Source organism: Pistacia vera, unplaced genomic scaffold (genome assembly GCF_008641045.1).
Source record: "Pistacia vera cultivar Batoury unplaced genomic scaffold, PisVer_v2 Contig478, whole genome shotgun sequence".
Lineage (NCBI taxonomy): Eukaryota > Viridiplantae > Streptophyta > Magnoliopsida > Sapindales > Anacardiaceae > Pistacia > Pistacia vera.
Genome location: NW_022196310.1, coordinates 1,517,302 through 1,529,735, shown reverse-complemented (window position 1 = coordinate 1,529,735; position 12,434 = coordinate 1,517,302).

Sequence of the window (12,434 nt, the reverse complement as noted above, 5' to 3'; positions counted from 1 at the left end):
ACCAACAACCTTCTTTCATAAATTTTATCTCACAACTTTGACATGACAGTTTACAATTGGTTAGTTTGTAATTAATTAGTAAGACTTATGCGAGACCTATGTGAGATTCGTTGTGAACTGATTAATAATGAGTTGTTACGTCAGAGTTGTGAGAGAGAGTTGTTGGTGTAGTATTATTCTTAATACTTTCATGCATCATGATGGTAAGAAAAACATCTTATTCACTGTTTTATGAAAAGACATAAATACCCTTAATCAGTTTAAATCAATTTATTTTTAATTTTATGTAAGAAAAGTTGTGAAAAAGTCAAAAAGGTTTATGAACTACCAATTGATTTATATATAGTTTATCAATCAATTTAATATTTAATTAATTAAAAAAATAATGCAAACATGAAACAACATCAAAATATCAATCACATAAAAACTATCACGTAAAGTTATTGAAAGGGGTATATAAAGAATATCACATGAACATGAAGTTCACTACTATAAACGGGGCAGTTTATTAAAAAGACATTTGGAGTTAAAATTTAATTAAAAGGCTATGTAGTTTGTAAATATTAACTAAATAGCCTTATTTTTTATTAAGCTTAATTAAATATGATTAGGGGTTAATTAGGATTAATGATAATTGTGTAATCTTTTAAAAATTATAATATGTCCCCAAAGAGTCGAAATTCTTGCAAATAAACCCAAACACCTTCTTCTTCTTCCTCTCGCCACGTTAACGCATTCCTCCGCTATTAACATCTTCTCCAACACAGATCCTCCTCCTCCTCCTCCTCCTCTTGACATTTCATCTAGGTATGTGTATCTCCCTTTCGATTTCATATTTCGATTTACAAAGATCTGGGTTATGATTTTGATTTAGCATGGATTGGGTTTGGGTTATGATTTTGATTTAGTTGTTTAGGTTGTTGGGTATGATGGATTGCTTAAGCGATCTGGTGTATCACTTAAGTGATCTGGTACGTCTGGTAATGCAACAGATAGATCACTTAAGCGATCAGGTATGTGGCATAAGATCACTTAAGCGATCTGCTAAAAGTCTGGTGTATAGGAGCAGATCGCTTAAGCGATCAGTAAATTGCATAAGATCGCTTAAGCGATTATGGTTATTTATACTGGATCGCTTAAGTGATACACTTGATCGCTTAAGCAATCCAGTATAAATAACCATGATCGCTTAAGCAATACACCAGACCATATAAGCGATTGTGCAGATTCTTTTTAAAATATTTGAACCCTTAGTACAACATTTAAGAATTTTTTTTTTCTTGCATTACAAGTAGTTGGCTATTATTACACATAGGACAAATTGTTTTGAGTGTTGAATATTTTGGTGAGTGGGTGGAGGAAGAAAGTAGCTGGAAGTGGATTGGGAAGAGCAAAGAAGTTATACCAATTGCTGTGAGCATAGAGGTTAGTTTTGATGAGTTGATTGATGAAATAATTAGAAGAGGTGATTTGAGTTGCTCGCGTAGTGATATAGTTGTGAAGTATGTTTTAAGCAGAGTTCCTAAACATTATAAGGTACCTCCTATTATATTAAAGTCGGATGAAAGTGTGAAGTTATATATGATTGATGTGATGGTTTGAGGCCGATTTTAAGGGTTTCTTTTGTAGAAAAACCGTTGCAAGTTGGTTCAAAGAAAGGGGATAATGAGGAAGTAGGCGGAGATTTACCTGGTTTTAATTTGAACTACGAGGCCATTGATTTGTTAGTTGAAAAATCAAGAGTAGACGGTGAATTGGGTGGTGAGGAGGACACTGTAGAAAAGGTTGGTGATAGGGGGCAAAATGAAAAAGTTGAGAAGGAGGACCTCGTAGATGTTCCCACAGATGTAGAGATTCCTTTAAATATAGATTATGCAAAGAGCGTAGATTGTGAGGAATAGAACACTATGGTCGTTTATGCAGGTTCAGAGGGGGCAATTGGAGGTAGTAGTGAATCAGCTCATGTTTTTACGGATGGATCAGAGTTGCGCATAGGGTATTTATTTGACAATAAAGAGGAAGTGGTGAGGAAGCTAAAACTTGTTGCCGTGAGAGGTAATTTTGAGTTCATCACCAAAAAGTCAAATTCATTGGCTATGATGGTTGCCTGTCGTGACCGAAAGTGCAAGTGGCGACTTTATTGTAGAAGGTTGGCGGAGTCGAAAAAATTTATTCTTAGCACATATACCTGTGAGCACACATGTGGTTTGGGACATTATTTAGTGAGGCATTGACAAGCGTCCGTTGATGTTATTGGACAATTTGTTAAAAGTTAGTTCATTGAAGGGAAGGTCCATCTCCTAAAGACATTCAGAGACTTGTGCGCACAGAGTTGGGATGTGCTGTTAGTTACTGAAATGCTGGAAAGGGAGACAACATGCACAAGATTTGTGAGAGGCACGCCAGGACATGGGAACGTAGTATTAGAAGCGTACGTTATATGCTTGAGTTGACAAACCAAGGTAGCAAGAAGGCTTTGAAGTGGGACAGGAATATGATGTTTAAATATTTTTTTGTGCTTACCGTTCGCTATAAGGGGTTTTGTAAACATGAGAGGTGTTGGCTGTGATGGTTGCTTTCTGACGTGAAAGTATAGAGGTACATTGTTGGTGGCCACTGCACATGATAGCGAGAATCACACATATCCTGTTGCATGTGTGTGTGTGACTCTGAGAATGACGAGTCATGGACTTGGTTTTTTCAGCAATTATGTACGATAGTGCCTGACAGTGATGAGTTGTGCATAATATCCGATAGGCACAACTCTATAAAGAAAGGGATTGCCACTTTACTGTCAAGCACATCATGGATTGTATGAGGCACCTTGGTGAGAACATAAAACAAAAGTTTAAGTGTGCTGGCCTCCTCGACATACTACATGGCAGCAAAAGCTTATCGGGTTGATGAGTTTGAGGAGCACTTCTAGCAAATCCGAATCAAGGATGATAGAGTTGCTAAGTATCTTGAGCATGATGTTGGTTTTGAGTGATAGAGTAGAGCTTACTTTCTTGGAAGAAGGTTTGAGTCATGACCACGAATATAGCGGGGTCCATAAATTCAAAGTTGTATAGAAAGAGAGTTTCAATAGTTGCACTTTTTGATGCAATCCAGAGGACATTGTCACGGTGGTTCTATGAGCATCATACGGAGTCAGATAATTTTACTACAACCCTTGTTCTGTCAGCTAAAAATTATTGCGAGAACGTATGGAACTGTCAAATGCACTGTTTGCCTATCCTTTAATGCTCAAGAGTTCACTGTGCGCGAATATGGTCGGATGCCCTAGTTAAACTGTTAGTAAAACTTGCAATTGTAAAATGCTTGACATTCAACGTTTACCTTGTCCTCATACACTAGCAGCACTGAAACACCAATGAAAGCCGGATTTTGGTTCAAGAATTTACATGGAACTTTGTCCCCTTTCTATATGGCAGTCGCTATATGCTAGCTTATTCACAAACAATAACAGTGTCTCTAGAAGAGCAATGGGTAATGCCACCAGAGTTAGCTGACATATCATCCATCCACCATTCAAAGAGACAGAAAGGGGAGAGGAAAAAAGAGTTGAGCGTATTCTATTAGCCTCTGAGGTTCCCCGAAAGATGAATAAGTGCTCAATTTGCAAGCAACCTGGCCAGAAGAGAAGCAGTTGCTAGAAGTAATCACATGCAGATCCAGAAAATTAGGTTCGAAGAAGGATGAAATTCAGGGAGTTGCGAAGGCCAACCGTTGATGAGTTATTTTCAATTATTGATGTTTTAAATTTTATTGTTACCTTAATAAATCATCTTTATATTAGTATTCTGTTACATGGCCTAAAATTTGTTGGTGATTTTAGTTTGGAATTAGGTTGTCAAATTGAGGAGAAAGTATGGAATTAAATGTGTTGGTAATTTTAGTTTGTCAAAATTCACGAGAAAAGCTGGAAAAGTATTATTGCCCATGATTGCTTAAGCGACTAGTATATCGCTTAAGCGACAAAGGGTTTTCCAAACAGGATCGCTTAAGCGATCATGCACCTAGGCAGATTTGATTCTGCCAATCACATGATGCTTAAGCGATCCACGATTGCTTAATCGACCAAGACAAAAAGACAACAATCGCTTAAGCGATATCATGGATCGCTTACGCGATCATGCACCTGGGCAGATTTGATTCTGCCAATCACATGATCGCTTAAGCGATCCGATCTCTTAATCGACCAAGTGAAAAAAAAAGAAATCGTTAAGCGATATCTACAATCGCTTAAGCGACACTGTGTAAACGAAATTCCTTTTAGTACGATCGCTTAATCAACCAACAAAAAATTTTAAAATTTAACAAATACACCCTACCTACCCATGGTGCCAGATTCCAGCCACCACATCGAAATCTTGTCGGGAAAGGGCATTACGACGCACAGCTTTCGGATCAGGCGGATAGGGCGTCGATATGGCCTTTTTCAGCCAGATCTGACCACGGATGTGGCCGGAAAAGGCCAAATCACGACTAGATTTGGCCGTCGACGGACGAAAAAGTCCACATCTAGCCATCTGCGATGAAAAAATATATGGCCGTCGTTTTCGGTCAACGATGCCCAAGATTTGGTGTCAACGTCGGCCGTTTCTTTGAAAGTCGATGACGGCTAGATGTGGTCTTTTCCGACCAGATCCACAGGACTGGCAGAAAAATGTCACATCTGTGAATTATCGACCATTTTCGGTATTCTGTAGCGTCGGTGGTAGCCAAAATCTGGAAAGTTGGGTGGGTGGGGTGGTTTTGTTAATTTTAAACTTTTCAAGCGGTATTAATGAAATTAAGTCACTTAATGGGTCTAAAATTAATTAAAAAATACAAAATATCCTAAATAATAAACAAGAAATATTTGGGAATAGAATTTGTAATATTATAAGAATATTCAACCAACGCACCCTTATGTTCTAAACAAAGAAGAAGAACATATGTCACCTAAGATTCCATGGTTACCTTTGAAATATAATAACGGTCATGGTCCACTGAACGAATCGTAAACCCCATATGTTAGTATAGAGCGTAAACATTCTACACCTTATATGTTTCATACTGACGGAAAAGAACTATATGTTTAATATAAATATAATAACGGTTATAGTCTATTGAACGAATCGTAAACCCCATATGTTTAGCATAGACGTAAACTTCTACACCTTATATGTTTCATACTGACGTAAAAGAACTCTATGTTTAATATAAATATATAACGGTCATAGTCCACTGAGGAATCGTAAATCCCATATGTTTAGCATAGACGTAAACATTCTATGTCGTAATGTTTCATACTGACGTAAAAAAACTATGTTTAATTAAATTAATAAACGGTCGTAGTCCACTGAACAAATCGTATAACACCCATATGTTTAGCATGACGTAAACATTCTACACCTTATATGCTTCATACGACGTAAAAGAACTATATGTTAATATAAATATAATAACGGTCATAGGCACTGAACGAATGTAAACCCTATATATTTAGCAAGGGTTAATCGCAACTGATGCTGAAATACAATAAATAATATCGAATACATAGGATCACTTAAGCGATCCTCTGTATTTACACAGTCGGTTAAGAGATCCGTCTGTATCGCTTAAGCGATTCTTTGCTTTACTTGGTGGCTAAGCGATCCGTTTGTATCACTTAAGCAATTCTTTGCCTTTTCTTAATGCTAAGCGATCTAGTCCGCGGCAGATACCCAAATCGAAATTCGCTTAAGCTATCATTTGTATCGCTTAAGCGATTTTCGTAAAAGACTCTTAATCGCTTAAGCGATTTGAGATCGCTTAAGCGATTCTGGCCAAGGCAAAAGAATCTGCCCAGATCTATGATCGCTTAAGTGATCATTTGTATCGCTTAAGCGATTTTTGTAAAAGACTCTGGTCGCTTAAGCGACTTGTCCGAGGCAGAATGAATATCGCCCAGATCTATGATCACTAAGCGATCTTATGTATCGCTTAAGCGATTCTTCTAAAAGAGTCTTTGTCGCTTAAGCGATTCGGGATCGCTTAAGCGATATTTTTTTAGGCAGAAATGAACATCGCCCAGATGGGTAACGCTTAAGCGATGCTTCGTAATAGACTCTGGTCGCTTAAGCGATCATTCTGGAAAAGGTATTGGTCGTTTAAGAGATATATGTGGTCGGTCATATACGTAATTGTTTGGTACCATGCCATTCTTTAAGTTAATTAATTTCGAAATGACTGTGATTGGGAAACATTTGTACATCACTCATTTCCCTCCTAAATCCGAAAAGAATTTGTATTGCAAAATTAAGTAATTTATATCAATCTAATTCATCACAAATCAAAATATAAGAGACATCAATGTAACCTGTTTATCGAAACACAAAATAAAAAAATAGGCATGGGATGCGGCAAATATCGAAATATTTGGACAAGTTAACCATTAGCCCCAACTGTGGTGAATCAAATAATCACACCAGTACATCACATGTTGTAGTGATACACAAAATGAAACAAAGCACTAAAAAACCATTATCCAACTTGGGTGAAGCAAATGATCACACCATACATAGTAAATTCAAACTGCTAATGAGATGTCTTATATGGACAAACAAAAATATCTCCCAAATGTCAGATCCAATTCTTTACAATGATTCTGCAGGCACAAGGCTTTTGGCTGCCACAAGAAGAGCCATAACACAATGATCTGGACCTTTCCTATACACTGCCTTTAATTTACTTTTTGATGCCAGAGAGTTTAATGTCACTAACACCTTTGCACAATCCCTTTATTGCAGATGCCTCCTCCTGCCAACTAGCCTTTGAGAAGTTTTCGAATTCTGTTTCCCAACAACCTGTTTGAGATCATTGTTTGGTACCATGCCTTCCCAGCGGCCTTTATTGCAGATGCCTCTTCTTGCCAACCAGCCTTTGAGAAGTTTCCTCTCATTGTTTGCTAGGAACCTGCAAAATTATCCGGCACACACCTGCAGACACGTCAACTTTTGTAAATAAAAAAAAAAAAAAAACACGTAAAAAAAGTTACAGAGTGGGTAGGTGAGAAGTTCACTTAGTCCGTCTCTTTCGGTAAAGCTCCATAAAGCATGACACCTGCAGCATCTGCACCACAACCCAAGTATCAACATCAACATCAACATCACATAAACTACAAAATTCAAAGTCCAACTTTCATACCTTTTGATTGGGTTCTGGTCACTCAGAACGGATCCATCTGCCTATGGAAGCAGTCGACAGTCCAGCCCTTCCGACAGTCTCTCATTGTTTCGTCATTCAAGCCATCCATCGGGGTATTGGTCATGTCGAACTCAATAAATTTTAGGGCATATGCCCCACATTCAGCACTACAATAGGAAGAAGTCATTAGCATTAGAATAAACTTATAGAACAATTATATTTTGTAAGTTAGTTTTATACAAAATTTACCTTGACTCATTTATTGGGCCGGTAGAGCACTTAATTGGCCACTTTTCGGTTAGTACTTGATCACCCAAGTGCCCAAACATCCCGCTGTCATGCAACAGCCACAGGAACAACCCGGACAGTGGCTCTAACTCGACCTCCAACTGCTTGTCTCGACAAATAGTTGGGTTGCAGTCAAGGATCTTCAGCAACCCCTCCTCTAGATGTGCGACGACTGCTATCTAGTGCATCTGTTTAACGAGGATGATGCAATACACTCTTTTAACAAAGGCCCAACTGTGGCCATATTTGGGCCAATCCCCCCGTATATATTGCATAATCTTGTCATCAAAATGAAAATCATCAGGGATGCAGTCCAACTGTTGTGGGGCCAATCTTTTTTGCTTCTGTCCTTTTGCTGCACCACTAGCAACGACATTTTTAATTAAAGTGCGATATGCCTAAACAAGCGTTTGACCAAACACCATATCGATGATGGCACAATCGGGATACAATAGATCACCATCAGTAGTCTATCGTAGCCTCATCAGTGCCAATATCTCATCGATGTGCTACATGATTCGTGTTTCCTACAACATGCAATATGTAGCAAGTATACTAATCGCACAAGTAATAAAATGATGAGTAGAGTATCGTTCCCACAAGGATTGTTAGCTAAGCACTAAGTTCCCTAATGTTATCTAGTTGAAGCAATCGACTTCTTTGGATTGATGGGAGCTAATTCTAATTAAACCGAACAAGACACTTTTAAACTAAAATTTAACTAAGAATGCAAGATTAAAAACACTGAAAAATCAATTCAATTAAAACGGGTAGGGTTTTGACTTCATTCGGATTTTATGGGTTAAACCTAAAATTTCACTAAATTCATATTCATACGCAATGGTTGTAAATCGAATTCACTAAGGTGTTAAACATAGCCCGAGTGTTAAACATACCCTCTCGGGCTATGTTTTACTATTCATCCTTATTAACCTTCCGCACCCAACAAAATAAAGGTTAACAATTCCAAACTCATTAAGCAGAAGAATCCTACAATGATTTCATTAATTCTTGAATCTATCTCTAGCATCCAATACTATAATGGTGATTACCCAGTAAGCCTAACATGATTCATTTCTCAATCTCATCATATTCATCACTTATAACAATAAAACTCAGAGTAAACACACAACCAAAGCATACTCATATGAAAAATAAACAATCAAACACTTAACCCATTAAAATCCAAACTACAATCAAAACCCTAACCCAAAATAGGTTAGTTCGTAGCTAAATCAACAATACAAAAACAAACAACGAAAATAATCAAGTTCAACATAATGAAACTGAAATAAAAGATAAGAAATCTCCCCAAAAGATGAATCCCTTAGTTAGAATCGAATCTTCACCCTTCTTACAATCCAAATCGCTCAAAGTTTAATCCAAGAAAAATGTAAAAGCTGTTTAACCTAAAAACGAAGACTCCCCGAACAAAATGGCTAAGTGTTTCTTTTATACCTCGCCCATTACCCAGCAAAAAAAAAAACACGCACAAAGTAAAACTGTGCGTTTAACAAAATTGAAATTAATGATCGTCGCTGCGGCGAAGAATTTTTCTTCGCTGCGGCGAAGAGAGAAGCAGATCTTGCTCATGACTGGCTCACTTCGCCGCGGCGAAGAAGAAATCTTCGCCAGGGCGAAGTTACTTGAAAGGTTCTAAATTTACAGAACTGCCACTCTGCTTGCTTCTTTGCTTTCTTCTTCGATTCTTGGTGCTTTCCCTTTGGAACAAGCCTTATCGTGCTTTATCTTGCTTCAGAACTCTCCTAACTTCTGAGATCCGTTAACTTTTGAGTCAAAAACTTCCAATTTTGTCTTTATTTGCTTAAATTGTCCATTTTAACCTGAAATACAAAATGTAAAGAATTAAACATCAATTCAGGTCAAAATGCACCAAAAAGTACCTGAAATCCGAATAAAAAGACTAATGAAAATTGTATAATCCACGGATTATCACTACATCAAATAAAAACAACAAGATAAGTATGGAAAATATAGGCAAAAATAAGGAAAATTAAGTGAAAATAACTCACCGAGTCCTCAAGCCACTTACCCATCGTCAACAACTTTTCAAACCATTCACAGGGATAATCCCCTATCTTACACTTTATATGGGCATTAATTCCTAATCCATTGTAATAGGCATAGAAGAGTTTTTTCTTTTCCTCTATTGGCCTATACAAATTAACATTTGAGTCCATTTTCGCCTGCCCACTTCCTCCACCTTTCTCCATTTTTACATCCACGCTTCATTCGCCTCCCACCTCGCCCTCCTCTATTATCACCGCCCTACTTCCTCCACCAACCTCCTTAACCTCCTCAATTTCTGGTTCTGCCTCCATTTGTTTCTTAATTTTCTTCTTCTTTACCTGTGTCACTACCATGTAAGGCGATTTCACAAACTTGCTCTTTCAGCTTTCTCTTTTCAGCCAGTTTGCACGTCAACCGTCTTTAATTCTCCACCAACTTCCTCCTCCACTATACCAACTTTCTCTGCCAGCTTATCCACTTTCTCCTCCACCCTTTTCATGCGCTCTTCCATCTTGTCAAACCTGTCATAAATGGCTGCTGTAAAACTGTCAAACAGGCCGTTTATGAGGTCAACCACCTCATTATCCCAATGCCAATGTCTTGGCAAAGCGGTACTTGTTGTACCGGTTTGCTGAGGCATACAAACCTCTTCCTCCCTTTTCTTCTCCTCTTCCTCGGGCCTCCGGCCGATTGAAACTTCATCATCCTCGACATCAACCACGTTGTCAAGCAGTGGCCCTGCAACTGCCGTCACATGCGTGACCCCTTTTAGGTCCCACATCAGGCGGTCTATCCCTTCATCCCTTGCATCCTCTAGTGCTTTGAAAGATGTGACATAGTCCTCTTCCTCTTCATCCCCAGCAGCGATGAGAAAAGGACGAACGACTCCCTGCAATAAGAAACAAAATCAATCAGATTGAAGCGACATTTTAAAGCAACTGCATATTCAAAAGCTTAATCCTTTAATCTTACCCTAGGCACTTCAATCTCAATGTCTATTTGGTCGTAATCCGAATGGGTGCACTTCTCGACATGCCACCGTAACATCCTAGGAAATTGCTGTTGCACATCCAAACTGTTGCTTCTCCCCCCCGCCTTAGCGAAGACAAGGATGACCTCGTACATCCAAGCCCACATTGTAAAAAAAACAGTCCATATCATAATTCAAACACACATATTATAAAAAATATAACAAAAAAGCTATTAATATTTACCTTCATTGCCCATGGGAAGCCAAACAAATTGTATGTGTTTGGTTTATCCTTCCCGACCCATTGGGCCTGCTTTAACGCCATGTCTGGTTTTTTTAGGTTGTTGATGGTTCGCTCAAATGATATTCGTCCCACAGATAAGAATTAAAGAACTCCAAGTCGCTTGCAAACAACAACAAATCATTCTCAACAACTTTTGTTGAGTCACCAACCAATAAGATCGAATGTAAAAACAATACTAAGCACACTTTTATCTTCTCTCCATCATTAAACCGAACTGTTTGTAGCCTCTTCTCTAAAACTTGTCCTATAATAGACTTTGTCCCCTGCAAAACCTTTTTACAAAACCTTTTGGCTCCCAGACTCATCCTTATTGCGTCTGCCTCTGCCTTATCTAGCACTTCCTCACATCCGAAGCCCGTCACCAAGGCATACTCCATCATTCCAAAACGTAATGGCTTTCTGTCCACCACGAACCACAGTTTTTTTTTAATTGCATTTTACTGAGTGCAGCAACATGTAATGCACTCCCTGCCCCCAAAATGCCTTTTTCCAATTTGTTCCGATTCTTAAAAACCGACCGAAACAAATACAATGGAAATCTTTTGCACTATGCCTCATTCCAGCTAAAATGTCCTTTATTCTGTCAAAAACATCCCAACTCGACCTCACTGTCACCCTTGCAAGGAAGTAAGGTACCTTATCACTTATAAGCTCCAACTTGTAGTCCCTATAGTTTACGGTCCGCACAATCCGCACAATCGATATACACAAAATGTCAACAACAAAAATAAACCAAAACAACTAATAAACAAAATATCAGCAACAAAAAATTACCATTATAGTCGCTTAATCGATTTCGGATCGCTTAAGAGATCTTGACTCTATCTCGTGCAAGATCGCTTAAGTGATTTCAGTGATCAGAAATCGCTTAAGCGACCAAGAGTAAACTGAAAGAATCTATTAAGTGACACAAAAGATCACTTAAGCGATCTTATATCTATGATTCTGCCTTGACAAGATCGCTTAAGCGACCAAGAGTAAACTGAATCAATCGCTTAAGCGATCATGAGTAAAAGAGATTAATCCCTTAAGCGATATAAATGATCGCTTAAGCGACAGTACAGAGCAATATTCTCAAAACAAATACGTACCCTTTCTTCGTCGGCCTCCTCCTCGTCGCCTGAATCCTCGGACGACTCCTCCTGGCCTGAATTCTCGTCGGACTCCTCCTCTTGGCTTGAATTCTCGCCTGACTCCTCGTCTTCAGAACTGTTTGTCAATTCTTCTCTCTGTTGTTGTGCCGCCGTCGTGTCCTCTGCCTGTGGACCACCTTCACTGATCGGATGATCCACCGGAGCAGCCATTAAACTGCTTGCGCCATCGGAATCTAGGATTCGAAGTGGCGTTGGGTTTTCCCCCTCATTGTGAGTGTCAACCATGGTTTTGGATTGAATTTGGTGTCAAAGTTTGCAGTTTCGATCGGAAATATGGACTGTATCGCTGAAAATCGCACAGATTCCGTTTAGGGTTCAAGAAATCGATTTTAGGGTTCAAGAAATCGATCGGAAATCGCGACTGTATCGCCAAAAATCGTGACTGTATTCCGTTTAGGGTTCAAGAAATTGATTTTAGGATTGAATATAGTGTGTAAATTTGCAGGTTCGATCGGAAAAAATCGCAGTGTCTCCCTTTGGTTTAAAAAATCGCTTTTTGCCTTAATGAATTTCG